This window comes from Canis aureus, chromosome 21 (assembly GCF_053574225.1).
Source record: "Canis aureus isolate CA01 chromosome 21, VMU_Caureus_v.1.0, whole genome shotgun sequence".
NCBI lineage: Eukaryota > Metazoa > Chordata > Mammalia > Carnivora > Canidae > Canis > Canis aureus.
Window position 1 is genome coordinate 31,567,559 of NC_135631.1, and position 14,318 is coordinate 31,581,876.

The 14,318-nt window shown below is 37.4% G+C and overlaps 1 long non-coding RNA gene across 3 annotated transcripts in view; it reads right to left on the reverse strand.

The window, feature by feature from the left end:
* Nucleotides 1–14,318, reverse strand: part of LOC144293459 (uncharacterized) — a 72,342-nt gene that overhangs the window by 18,012 nt on the left and 40,012 nt on the right. For all 3 annotated transcript variants that reach the window (XR_013360685.1, XR_013360684.1, XR_013360686.1), the window contains one exon: nucleotides 6,193–6,362. This is a non-coding gene — a long non-coding RNA (uncharacterized LOC144293459). The remainder of the gene's footprint in view (nucleotides 1–6,192; nucleotides 6,363–14,318) is intronic.

The following is a 14,318-nucleotide window of genomic DNA, read 5'->3' on the forward strand; positions in this document are numbered from 1 at the left end:
ATTCAGGGTCCTAAATGAGAAGAACATGCAACCAAGAATACTTTATCCAGCAAGGCTCTCATTCAGAATGGAAGGAGAGATAAAGAGCTGCCAAGACAGGCAGGAACTGAAAGAATATGTGACCTCCAAACCAGCTCTGCAAGAAATTTTAAGGGGGACTCTCAAAATTCCCCTTTAAGAAGTCCAGTGGAAAAATCCACAAAAACAGGGACTGAATAGATATCATGATGACACTAAACTCATATCTTTCAATAGTAACTCAATGTGAACGGGCTTAATGACCCCATCAAAAGGCGCAGGGTTTCAGACTGGATAAAAAAGCAGGACCCATCTATTTGCTGTCTACAAGAGACTCATTTTAGACAGAAGGACACCTACAGCCTGAAAATAAAAGGTTGGAGAACCATTTACCATTCAAATGGTCCTCAAAAGAAAGCAGGGGTAGCCATCCTTATATAAAATAAACTAAAATTTACCCCGAAGACTGTAGTGAGAGATGAAGAGGGACACTATCTCATATTGATCTATCCAACAAGAGGAGTTAACAATCCTCAATATATATGCCCCAAATGTGGGAGCTCCCAAATATATCAATTAATAACCAAAGTTAAGACATACTTAGATAATAATACACTTATACTTGGTGACTTCAATCTAGCGCTTTCTAACCTCGATAGGTCTTCTAAACACAACATCTCCAAAGAAACGAGAGCTTCAAATGATACACTGGACCAGATGGATTTCACAGATATCTACAGAACTTTACATCCAAACTCAACTGAATACACATTCTTCTCAAGTGCACATGGAACTTTCTCCAGAATAGACCACATACTGGGTCACAAATCGGATCTGAACCGATACCAAAAGATTGGGATCGTCCCCTGCGTATTCTCAGACCAAAATACCTTGAAATTAGAACTAAATCACAACAAGAAGTTTGGAAGGACTTCAAACACGTGGAGGTTAAGGACCATCCTGCTAAAAGATGAAAGGGTCAACCAAGAAATTAAGGAGGAATGAAAAAGATTCATGGAAACTAATGAGAATGAAGATACAACCGTTCAAAATCTTTGGGATGCAGCAAAAGCAGTCCTAAGGGGGAAATACATCGCAATACAAGCATCCATTCAAAAACTGGAAAGAACTCAAATACAAAAGCTAACCTTACACTTAAAGGGGCTAGAGAAAAAACAGCAAATAGATCCTACACCCAGCAGATGAAGAGAGTTAATAAAGATTCGAGCAGAACTCAACGAAATCAAGACCAGAAGAACTGTGGAACAGATCAACAAAACCAGGAGTTGGTTCTTTGAAAGAATTAATAAGATAGATAAACCATTAACCAGCCTTACTAAAAAGAAGAGAGAGAAGACTCAAATTAATAAAATCATGAATGAGAAAGGAGAGATCACTACCAACACCAAGGAAATACAAACGATTTTAAAAACATATTATGAACAGCTATACACCAATAAATTAGGCAATCTAGAAGAAATGGATGCATTTCTGGAAAGCCATAAACTACTGAAACTGGAACAGGAAGAAATAGAAAACGTGAACAGGCCAATAACCAGGGAGGAAATTGAAGCAGTCATCAAAAACCTCCCAAGACACAAGAGTCCAGGGCCAGATGGCTTCCCAGGGGAATTCTATCAAACGTTTAAAGAAGAAACCATACCTATTCTACTAAAGCTGTTTGGAAAGATAGAAAGAGATGGAGTACTTCCAAATTTGTTCTATGAGGCCAGCATCACCTTAATTCCAAAACCAGACAAAGACCCCACCAAAAAGGAGAATTACAGACCAATATCCCTGATGAACATGGATGCAAAAATTCTCAACAAGATACTAGCCAATAGGATCCAACAATACATTAAGAAAATTATTCACCATGACCAAGTAGGATTTATCGCCGGGACACAAGGCTGGTTCAACACTCGTAAAACAATCAATGTGATTCATCATATCAGCAAGAGAAAAACCAAGAACCATATGATCCTCTCATTAGATGCAGAGAAAGCATTTGACAAAATACAGCATCCATTCCTGATCAAAACTCTTCGGAGCATAGGGATAGAGGGAACATTCCTTGACATCTTAAAAGCCATCTACGAAAAGCACACAGCAAATATCATTCTCAGTGGGGAAGCACTGGGAGCCTTTCCCCTAAGATCAGGAACAAGACAGGGATGTCCACTCTCACCACTGCTATTCAACATAGTACTGGAAGTCCTAGCCTCAGTAATCAGACAACTAAAAGATATTAAAGGCATTCCAACTGGCAAAGAAGAAGTCAAACTCTCCCTCTCCGCTGATGACATGATACTCTACATAGAAAACCCAAAAGCCTCCACCCCAAGATTGCTAGAACTCATACGGCAATTTGGCAGCGTGGCAGGATACAATATCAATGCCCAGAAGTCAATGGCATTTCTATACACTAACAATGAGACTGAAGAAAGATAAGTTAAGGAGTCAATCCCATTTACAATTGCACCCAAAAGCATAAGGTACCTAGGAATAAACCTAACCAAAGAGGTAAAGGATCTATACCCTAAAAACTATGGAACACTTCTGAAAGAAATTGAGGAAGACACAGAGAGATGGAAAAATATTCCATGCTCATGGATTGGCAGAATTAAATATTGTGAAAATGTCAATGTTACCCAGGGCAATTTACACGTTTAATGCAATCCCTATCAAAATACCATGGACTTTCTTCAGAGAGAACAAATTATTTTAAGATTTGTGTGGAATCAGAAAAGACCCCAAATAGCCAGGGGAATTTTAAAAAAGAAAACCATAGCTGGGGGCATCACAATGCCAGAATTCAGGTTGTACTACAAAGCTGTGGTCGTCAAGACAGTGTGGTACTGGCACAAAAACAGACACAATGATCAATGGAACAGAATAGAGAACCCAGAAGTGGACCCTGAACTTTATGGTCAACTAATATTCAATAAAGGAGGAAAGACTATCCATTGGAAGAAAGACAGTCTCTTCAATCAATGGTGCTGGGAAAATTGGACATCCGCATGCAGAAGAATGAAACTAGACCACTCTCTTTCACCATACACAAAGATAAACTCAAAATGGATGAAAGATCTAAATGTGAGACAAGATTCCATCAAAATCCTAGAGGAGATCACAGGCAACACCCTTTTTGAACTCGGCCACAGTAACTTCTTGCAAGATACATCCACGAAGGCAAAAGAAACAAAAGCAAAAATGAACTACTGGGACTTCATCAAGATAAGAAGCTTTTGCACAGCAAAGGATACAGTCAACAAAACTAAAAGACAACCTACAGAATGGGAGAAGATATTTGCAAATGACCTATCAGATAAAGGGCTAGTTTCCAAGATCTATAAAGAACTTATTAAACTCAACACCAAAGGAACAAACAATCTAATCATGAAATGGGAAAAGACATGAACAGAAATCTCACAGAGGAAGACATAGACATGGCCAACACGCATATGAGAAAATGCTCTGCATCACTTGCCATCAGGGAAATACAAATCCAAACCACAATGAGATCCCACCTCACACCAGTGAGAATGGGGAAAATTAACAAGGCAGGAAACCACAAATGCTGAAGAGAATGTGGAGAATAGGGAACCCTCTTGCACTGTTGGTGGGAATGTGAACCGGTGCAGCCACTCTGGAAAACTGTGTGGAGGTTCCTCAAAGAGTTAAAAATAGACCTGCCCTACGACCCAGCAATTGCACTGTTGGGGATTTACCCCAAAGATTCAGATGCAATGAAACGCCGGGACACCTGCAACCCGATATTTCTAGCAGCAATGTCCACAATAGCCAAACTGTGGAAGGAGACTTGGTGTCCATCGAAAGATGAATGAAGATGTGGTCTGTGTATACAATGGGATATTCCTCAGCCATTAGAAATCACAAATACCCACCATTTGCTTCGACGTGGATGGAACTGGAGGGTATTATGCTGAGTGTAGTGAGTCAATCGGAGAAGGACAAACATTATATGTTCTCATTCATTTGGGGAATATAAATAATAGTGAAAGGGAATAGAAGGGAAGGGAGAAGAAATGTATGGGAAATATCAGAAAGGGAGACGGAACATAAAGACTCCTAACTCTGGGAAACAAACTAGGGGTGGTGGAAGGGAAGGAGGGCAGGGGATGGGGGGGAATGGGTGACGGGCACTGAGGGAGGCACTTGACAGGATGAGCACTGGGCGTTATTCTGTATGTTGGCAAATTGAACAATAAAAAATAAATTTATTATTAAAAAAATAAAATAAAATAAAATTCTTGAAATCAAAGATAAAACAAGATGAGAAAAGTTTGTTTTTCTCCTTAGGCAAAAACTATTGTAAAGATAGTTATTGCAGATGGAGATTTTTCAACTAAAAAGTTGAAACTAAAACCATCATTTAAAAATGAATATATGTAAATCATTCAGCTTCCTGGGGCACCTGGGTGGCTCGGTTGGTTTAGCTTTCAATTCTTGATTCCCACTCAGGTCATGATCTCAGGCTCATACCATCCAGCCCCACATCGGGCTCCAGGCTCCACATGGGCTTGGGATTCTCTCTCTCCCTCTCCCTCTATGCCTCCCACTCACACACTCTCTCTCTAAAATTAATAAAATAAAATAAAATAATAAAGTTTCCTGAAACCTTTCCTTTACACTGGATCCAGGCAAGTTACAGAAATATCAAGAAGTTCTTTAGATGGTTGTTTTTAAAGGGTCACCTCCTCTGTCCTATTTTGCAGTTCTCTAGAATATTATTTCTGAAAGCATGCATTACGTACATTACAAGGAAAGCTGTCTCTTCGGTCCCTTTCAATGCTGAAGCCCCAGTTAAGATTAGCTTTTTGGTAACCTGACAAAATATATTTTAACCCAAATTCTTCTATTCCAAGCCAACTGGAATATGTAAATAAAGCTAAAAACATAAATCTCTCATTTAGAATTGGCATAATAACCACTCTTGGCATAGAAAAATCTTATTTAAATATGTTTACAGAATTACCCTCCCATACACCTTTATGTTGATTGCTTTCCATTGAGATTTAAAACTAAATATGGAGGAACTGACCTGGTCTATGTTTATCAAGATGTATTTTTAGAAAATGTCTTGTTTCTATATGCCTGGCTGGATTTTAGATCTGTTTTCTGTCCAAAAGAAGTTCCATGAACACTTTTATGTATGTGAGCATTTTTCCCCAAGCCAAAACCAGTCTGGAAGTTATAAACATGGCTCCATTAAAAGTAATAAACTGTAATTTCCTATTTCTTATATATTCAGTGTTAGAGGAATTATAGCTTCCAATGAAGTTTCATTTAAGATTTCTTTTCTGGTATTATGTAAATATGTCATATCTATTATCAAATGGCCACTATCATCTTCTTCCTCTAATTCAGTGGTCTTTGGGAAGATTTCCTCTGGAGGCCTTTGCTCCCATAAAATCTATTTTATTCATCCATTTAAGTATGTATTCTTCAAGCATGTTTAAAAATCTTTTCTTGTGTCAGAAGCCTTTTGTACCTTGTGTGCACACTAGCACTGAACAAAACAGAAATCCCCACTCTTATGCCTCACACATTCCAGTAGGAATATGTTAATGATTAGCAATTAAGTTTTATATATTAGATAAATATATGCACATTAGTAGTGAGTATGGAGAAAAGTAGAACAGAAAAGAGGAGTGGGAGGGAGGGGCTATGGCAGGGAAGTGCATCATTTTTATTTCTTTGGATGTCAAAGATGGTAATATTTCTTTTTCTGCTACTGGATTATAAATCCGTAAGATAGAAACTTTTGTTCTGTTTCATTAACTACAGTGTTCTCAGCATATGTACGATTGTGCTGGACATATCTTAAATATATAACAAACATGTAGGTTGAATGAGCAAAGTAATGCTCAGGATGTTAACTATAAAAGTTGACATTGGTCTTCTAAGATTCTAGCTTTAAGTATTCCCGCTGCACCCATCGCCACAGACTTCCTCACGTGGCACAGCCAGCAGTATTGGCAATGGGTCATCAAAATGCCAAAGTAGAATGAAATTTTCTGGAATTACTTGTTTAGAATAGTAGAGAAAATTGTTGAGGATCTATGGGTTTTCCCCCAAACCAAGATGATTATATTTCTTCATTTGTATTACCAATTACAACTACTGAAGTTTAATCAAGGTGCAACTTACAATCACGTCAAAAACTGTTCCAGGGGATCCCTCGGTGGCGCAGCGGTTTGGCGCGGGCCTTTGGCCCAGGGCACGATCCTGGAGACCCGGGATCGAATCCCACGTCGGGCTCCCGGTGCATGGAGTCTGCTTCTCCCTCTGCCTGTGTCTCTGCCTCTCTCTCTCTGTGACTATCATAAATAAATAAAAATTAAAAAAAATAAATAAATAAAAACTGTTCCATTTGATCAGCTGTTAAGAGGCAATTCTAGGCGAGTCCCCCATATTTCAGTACATTTTACAAGCAGAAACGCTGATAGCTTGTGTTCTGGGATCTTGTCAAGGATGTTTGTACTATGAACAACTTTGAAGGAGAGATGGAATGTCTCTGTCTTGAGCATACGAAATCTGTCTGCTCATTTTGTATTTCCAAGCACAATACAGATAATATTCCTCCATCCAGTGCCGAGTTCAGTTAGGTTGAGAGTTTTTTATAAAAGATTCAGATTCCCTAATCTTGACATTTCTCGGCTGTGATGCAAAACTACAGCTTGTGAAGCATCCACCTGAGCCCTCCTGGGTCATCCACGTAGGAAACGACAGCAAGGGGAGCTCAGCAAACACGAAGCTTATGCAGCCTGCTACACTACGAGTAATAAATATCTTTGTCTCTGATCCAGGAGTCTTGTATCTTCTGCCGCGATCCATTGAATTATGACTGGCTAACTTCATAACTTCTCAAGTAGGGTAAACGCTCAGATACTCCACAGTTCTTGATACCGATATTCTTTTAAAAGAATTTTAAGCAAACCGTTTCCTTGATAACTAGTAGTGATAAAATTAAGTTTCAGGTGAGTGACTTGGGTTGTAAATAAATAATATTTCAACTTATTCCAAGGTCTACAGACAAATAAATTACTTTTAAAATGCAATTTAAGAGACCTTTTCATTAATTGCAACAAAAATTTTGTAAAGGTTTTATTTATTTGAGAGGGAGCGCAAGAGACAGAGCATGAGTGGAGGGGAGGGGCAGAAGGAGAAGCAGACTCCCCCTGGGCAAGGAGCCCAATGTGGGGCTCAATCCCAGAACCCTGGGATCATGACCTGAACCAAAGGCAGATGCTCAACCATCTGAGCCACCCAGGCATCCCAGCAACAAATTTAGTCCCTTTAATAGATATCCTGTGGAAAGCCATGTAACTCATACAAATACAGTTGTTAACACTTTGAACAACATGGGTATTAAGAGCACTGACCCTTGTGTAGTCAAAAATTCATAACTTTTATAACTTTGGTCTTCCCCAAAACTGTTAATAGCCTACTATTGACCAGAAGCCTTCTGATACAAGCAGTCAAAAACTCATATTATATAAGTTGTAAGTGTTATGTACTGTATTCTAACAATAAAGCTAGAGAAAAGAATGTTAAAAAATTATAGAGAAAATCCATTTATGGTAGTGTACTGTACTATCACAAGAAATCTACATATAAGTAGGGCCATTAAGTTCCAACACATGTTGTTCGAGGGTCATCTATAGAGTTAATTCATTTAATTTGTGTTAATTACACAATTCACATTACTTTTATATCAGGTTAAAATAATGTTAATTTTAATATCTCTAAGATATAATTGTATTTAATATATACTTATTGTGGTGTTTTGGTAAATATGCGAAATGGGGTAGGAAATAAAAGGGAATCAGATGGGATATAAGTGAAGTATAAGGAAGACACAGATTCAGCACAAGAAAAGCAATATTAGCTAGTGATAATACTACATAGAGCACATACTTTCTTAATTTGGACAATCCTAAGAGAAACTGAACTTGAATATGACATACTTACACCAAAATGGGAATCCTACCCGTGTTAAACTCAGCTACAAGTCATGGTGGAATTGACACTCAAACGCTAGAGGCTATGCCAAGTGCTTTATCTCTATTTCTTACAGTATTAGTATACGTTAGATCATAGTAGTTATTATGTCTCCGGAGTCAGAATAAACTGTGTGGCCTTACTTAGCAAGGTACTTAAGTGGAAATCATGGTAATCCCTAGATCATTATCAGTCCTTTAAAGAGCTTAGTACAGTGCCAGTCCATAGACTCAGTGTTCAATTCATATAATACACTTATCTACATAATTTCTGTATCTCTATAACCAACTCTCCAGAATAAATTAAATGTCAGATTATAAATTATTATTTATATCCTCATTTTAAAATGAAGAAAATAACACTCAATGAAGTTGAATAATTTAGATAAGTCAAACACCTGCCAAGTATCAAGACCAAGCGTTGAACCCAGGTCTGTGATTCCATTACATCACAGATGGTCCAGCTATGCATACAGAGCTTGGATTTGGATTGAATAATAAGTGGCAGTATTGGGTGGAAATTCACCCAAAGACAATTGTTAAGATTTTCAGTAGGTTATCAGGGAAACTTGACATAGTACCAGCAAGCTTTGGAGATCCAGAGAGGTGGTGAGCAGTATCAGTGGATCCAATAGCGAGTAACAAGATCTCAACGATGTGACATGGTTTTTGAGGACACACTTCTAATGTTCCAAGGAATACTTATATGGATAGGATGAGATTCACATTTCAGAGGAACCAGTGTGCCAAGTAAAGTAGATGATTAAGGCAAGGACACATGATACAACTAGCATGAAGTCAAGGGAAGGGAGTTTTAGGGCAGGGATTTGATCATAGGAAAAAAGTGGACCTAGATACTCAGGCAGACTGACTAATTAAGATTATCTGCAAAGATAATCTTAAAGAAGCCTCACTACCAAAGTGGATTAATTCCACCTTACAAGATACAGAAGAAAAGTTAAGATAGAAAAAAATGTGAGTTCAAAAGTTTGTCCATGATATGATTTAAATATGAAAATTAGTAGCCCGATAAAGCACCATGTTATGGTTATATTTCACCATATACATATATACATTATATACTCACCATAATTTTCAATACCACCTGAATCTTAATGTTTTAATATAGATTGGTAGATTTTGTTTAGGGAGGGTAATGTATTCATTGAATATTATTCAGAGATTCATAACCATATATTTTATGTTATCCATTGTTTCAGATTTACTAACTAAAAGTGTAAGAATCAAAATTTTATCTGTACTTTAGTTGAAGACAATATTGAAGGCAATGTACTATTATAAGGCTTCTACCTTGTTGAACTATTCACAAAAATAGTGAAAAATTACTTTGAATTTTTATCTTAACATTGCCTTAAATGTTTCACACTCCCAATTGCTAATTCCTAAGTCCTCCCAAAATTTTAGCCTTCCAAGAAATAGGCTAAAAATGAGACATTCTAAAATATAATGATGCCCTACCCAATATTAGCACTCCTGGCCAAAAGACAGATGAGAAGCTCCAATTCTTCCAAAAATTAATTAAAAAGCACATTCCAAGTCTCATGTCTAGATAAGTTTTACACAGACATTATTCACAATGTCATTTACTTAGCTATGCCAAGTAATTAACAATTTGCCAACCCTCCACACCTCATTCCAGATGAGATAGAAAAAAATCACCTAAACTATTCTACTTAATTGGGACACCTGGGTGGCTCAGCGGTTGATGGTTTGCCTTTGGCTCACGTTGTGATCCCAGGGTCCTGGGATGGAGTCCCACATCGGGCTCCCTGCGGGGATCCCGCTTCTCTCTCTGCCTAGGTCTCTGCCTATTTCTGTCTGTCTCTCATGAATAATCTTTTTTAAAAAATACTCTACTTAATTAATTTCAAAAGAAGTCACTAATCCAAAATAATTAGACTTCTTAGCTTTCTGGGTTTTAAAAAATACTAATAAATCTCATTACATACATCCTTTTTTAAAATGCAGCATAAAATACTAGTGTTTTTCATTAATACTTTCATGTTTTTCTTTCATGAAGGTGTTGAGTTGTCTTTGATATGGATAGGAATCACCTAAACTTATAGCCAACTTCTTCACTTACAGGTAATCTTTTGTAAGGAATATGATTTATCTGTTTTCATTTCCAAATACTTAAAGCAAAAATAATAATGTGACTTCACTCAGGATTGTTACAAATATATGAGTTAATTCATATGAACTGTAAAGCACATTAATTTTTAGGTATAAATATTGTACTATCAAGTAGTTCATCTCTCTCAAGATGACGTTACTCTCCCTCCCAGCTTGATTGTTTGAAATGTGACCACAAATTTACCAGCCCCTGCTGATGAATTATATTTTAAGTACCTGTCATTTTTTTCCATCTTTGATAAACTCCCTTCATAAATCATTTAAAAGATGGGTCAAAAATTATTTAAGGTGAGTCTCCTGAAGAATGTATGCATTTTTTAAGACAATATTTTATAATATTTGTACATTTCAAATATTTGATATGATATTATAGGTGATACAATATTTTAGGAAGTATTGATTTAATTGAATTTTATAATCTTCATAGTTAATTTTTTTCCACACTCAGAGCAAACTACTCTTATACGAAGGTCTCCAAGATGTTACTTCATCGAAGATTCTAGATAATCAAAATCCATGAGTAAGCCTGAATCTACTAACCTCCCCTAATCAACTGTACCAGAAAAGTTGCTCAGTTTAGGAGTTAGCCTTGATGATTCTACTTCCTCCTCCCCCACATTCAGTTCATTAGCATTGATATCACTGCCCTGAACAAGTCTATATCTTTTCATTTCCATTGTCTCTATTTTATTTCAAGCAGCTTCTATCTTTCCCTCTGATTATGTTCATATTCTACTAGTTGGCTTTCCTCTTCCTCCTATGATCTTCATCCCGTTCATTTGCCACACTACAGAAAGAGGAGTCTTGTCAGAATAAATATTCAGTCATGTCATTTTTAACAATTCACTGCTTTTTAGTTCCCTGAGAAGGAGGAGCAATATTCCTCATGTTGTAACCTGATCATATTTCAACTTGAAGTTTTACTAACTCTCTATTTAAAAGAAACTTTCTACTTTTGCTTTCTCCCACTTTCCTCTTCCATTTTTTTATTCATTGGTTAAATTTCACCTTCGATTCTTTTTCCTTCTTTCCTTCCTTGTGTAAGGAGTAGACTTGGGGGACAGAGTTGATTAAAACTATTACTTGTTTCATGAAATGTCATCAGTATCTAAGTGAACACAATTGTGCAGATTATATTTTCCAAAGATGACTTCAACAGTGTCTCCAGTCCCACATGCTTTTCTTGACACTCCTCCCACTCAGAGATGGTCTCTATAATCCTACTTCTTCTACCAGGGTGACGTTGTGACTTCTTTGACCAATAAAGTGTGGCAGAATTGAGATGTTGTGACTTCTAGGGCAAGGTCATTAAAGACCATGCACCCTCCACTTGGTTCCCTTGGAGCATCCTTCACGAGAGGACTGAGAACAATCAGTCTTAGAATCTGGCCATGAGGCTAAGAGGAGCTTCAGCTACATAGAGAGGCCATCTGTCAGAGTTCCGAGGAACTGTTCCAGCTGGGCCAGGCTTCAGGTCTTCTCACCATTGATTTGAAACTTGTGTTTGAAGACATCATCTTGGAAATAAATCATTCAGCCCCATATGTTTACATCCCCAGCTATTTAAATTTTCCTAGTTGAATTCTTAGACACAGTGTAGCCTCCAAGTTCCCTAATTCACAAATCTGTGATTAGATAGATACAGACAGACAGACAGATAGATTTTCTCATGTTTCTCCAAAATCATGCTTGAGTTTTATTCGGATTATTTTGAAGTCACAGATAAATATGAGCTTTAACACCTTTATGATAAGACATTTCATTCAAGAATACGTTCTCTCTTTCCATTTGTTTAATTCTTGTGCTATGATCTAACTTTTAACAATATTCTAAATTGTTTACAGGTAATTCCGAGATAGTCTATAGGTTTTTTTTCTTGGGGGGGGGGGCGGTGGAGAGGGTTGCTGGGAGTGGATATTGTTTTTGCTGTTTTGAACAGTATCTTCTCACTCTAAGCTTACTTTCTTGTTTCACATCACTAAATTTGGGGAGGATTTGTTACATAATAATACCAATAATAACCAGGAAAAATACCATTTTGTTTCATTCTGTTTCATGATTCATAATTCTTACTCTTTGGGCCATGATTCCCACTTCTGTTTCCTTCTTTCCTTCCACTGGCAGCCACGCTAGTTTTAATATGTGACCTGGGATCAGTACATACCTATAAGAAATATTAGCAATTGTCTTATATACCTCCTTATTGCAGATTTGTTCTTTGAAATAAATCTTCTTGTACTAAGATTCTCCCCCCCATTTTCACTCTGCACTCCTTCACAATCCATCTGGGTTGTATATGCACATCAAATTTACTGCTCCTAAATGTTTCACACTACTCTACAGTGTGCATCTGTCCCACTTTTTATCATCTAGCTGTCATGGGACGAATTCCTTGGTTACCTCCAACTCCCCTCCTCATTTAGTATGCAGTCAGTATGCTGTATGGATTAGTGAATCAGTTACAAGGCATATAGAACATAGAAATTATAGATTCAGAAGTATATTCATAATAAACAGGCATCATCACATAACTACAGCATCTCCAGCAAGCTGAACCCCTCCCAGCAGTGCACAGGGGCCCAAGCTCCATTTCATACACATTTACAAATTTCCATTTGATTTGTTGGATTTATTTTGATTTGCAGAATTTCTTATGTTTTCTAGATATCCATGCTTTGTTTTAGGCCTTGCCTATATTTTTATCCAGTCCCTAATGAATTTTCCTGAACAACAAAAAAGCCTGAAATTTGATATATTCCTATCTACCTCTAATATTTTTCATTTAGGTCTTCTGCTTGGGTTTTACAGTTCACTTTTTATATTTGGGTTTTTATTTCATCTAAAATTTACCTTTGTGCATAATGTCTCACTACTTTTCTTCACAAAAATGAGCCACATTTTCTAGGTGCACCTACTGAATGATTCATCTTTTCTCCCCTGAAGCTTGGTGCCTCCTTAATCTGATGCCCAATGTGTGTGTGCCCAGGACTCTCTTGGCCTATCTTCCTGCTCCTCTGTCAGCAAGGCAGTGTTTCCATGTTGATGGCTCTGTGACTCACCTTAGAATCTACTTGCAAAAAAAAAATCTACTTGCACTTTTCTTTTTAAAAAAATTACTTATTTGAGAGAGAGAGAGAGAGAGAGAGAGGGAGAGAGGGGGAGAAGGAGCAGAGTGAGGGCCAGAGGGAGAACCAGACTTCTCGCTGAGCAGGGCTCAATTCTGGGACTCCAGGATCATGACCTGAGCCAAAAGGCAGCTGATTGACCTCCTGAGTCACCCAGGCACCCCCTCTTTTTCTCATTTAAAAACTGAATTAATCGCTGACTTTGTCTCATACAAATTTTTTTTAGAATAGTTTCTCACGTTTCTCTAAAACATTGAGTTTTATTAGAATTATTTTGAATATTTTGGACTCAGATAAATTTGAGAATGAACACTTTTACTGTAAAACATCTCACACAGGAATAGGTTCTCTCTCCCTTGTTGAAGTCTGGTGTTATGACCTACCTTTGATCAGTCTTCTAAATTGCTTACAGGTAATTCCCACATGGTCTGTAGAGGTTTTTTTGGTTGGAGTGGAGTATTCTTTTTTTCTCTTTCAAATGGTATTTTATCAACCTAGGCTTACTTTCCTGGTGATTATTGATGGTAGGATGAACACCATTTACTATTATGGAAGAGGTTTCTGATTTCCATTATCATAGCCGTGAGGTAATTTGTTAATCGTATTACCTTGTGATCCAACTCACTGCCTTGTCTGTCTATTCTATTTAGGAGTAGAATGTCAAAACACACCCCTCATCCTGCGTACCTATATGATTTCTAAATGATTCTGAGAATCAGATGGTAGAGCAGGGCAGGCTGCATCCTATGAGAACTTATCCAGTGGATTTAATATAAGTGGGTGGGGCTGATGCCCTGGCAGGTATTAACATTTTAACTAAATGTGATTCTGCTCGGAGAGACATTTAATTACATGCAGCTCTATTTTCCCACATCATACAATTCTAAGATAATATCCAATGTTTCCCAAGTTTATACGACCAGGGACCTTTTGTTTTGTCCTGTTTTAGTGGATGGTCTGTCAGTAAGGACCGATGTTCTTTGCATCATACTAG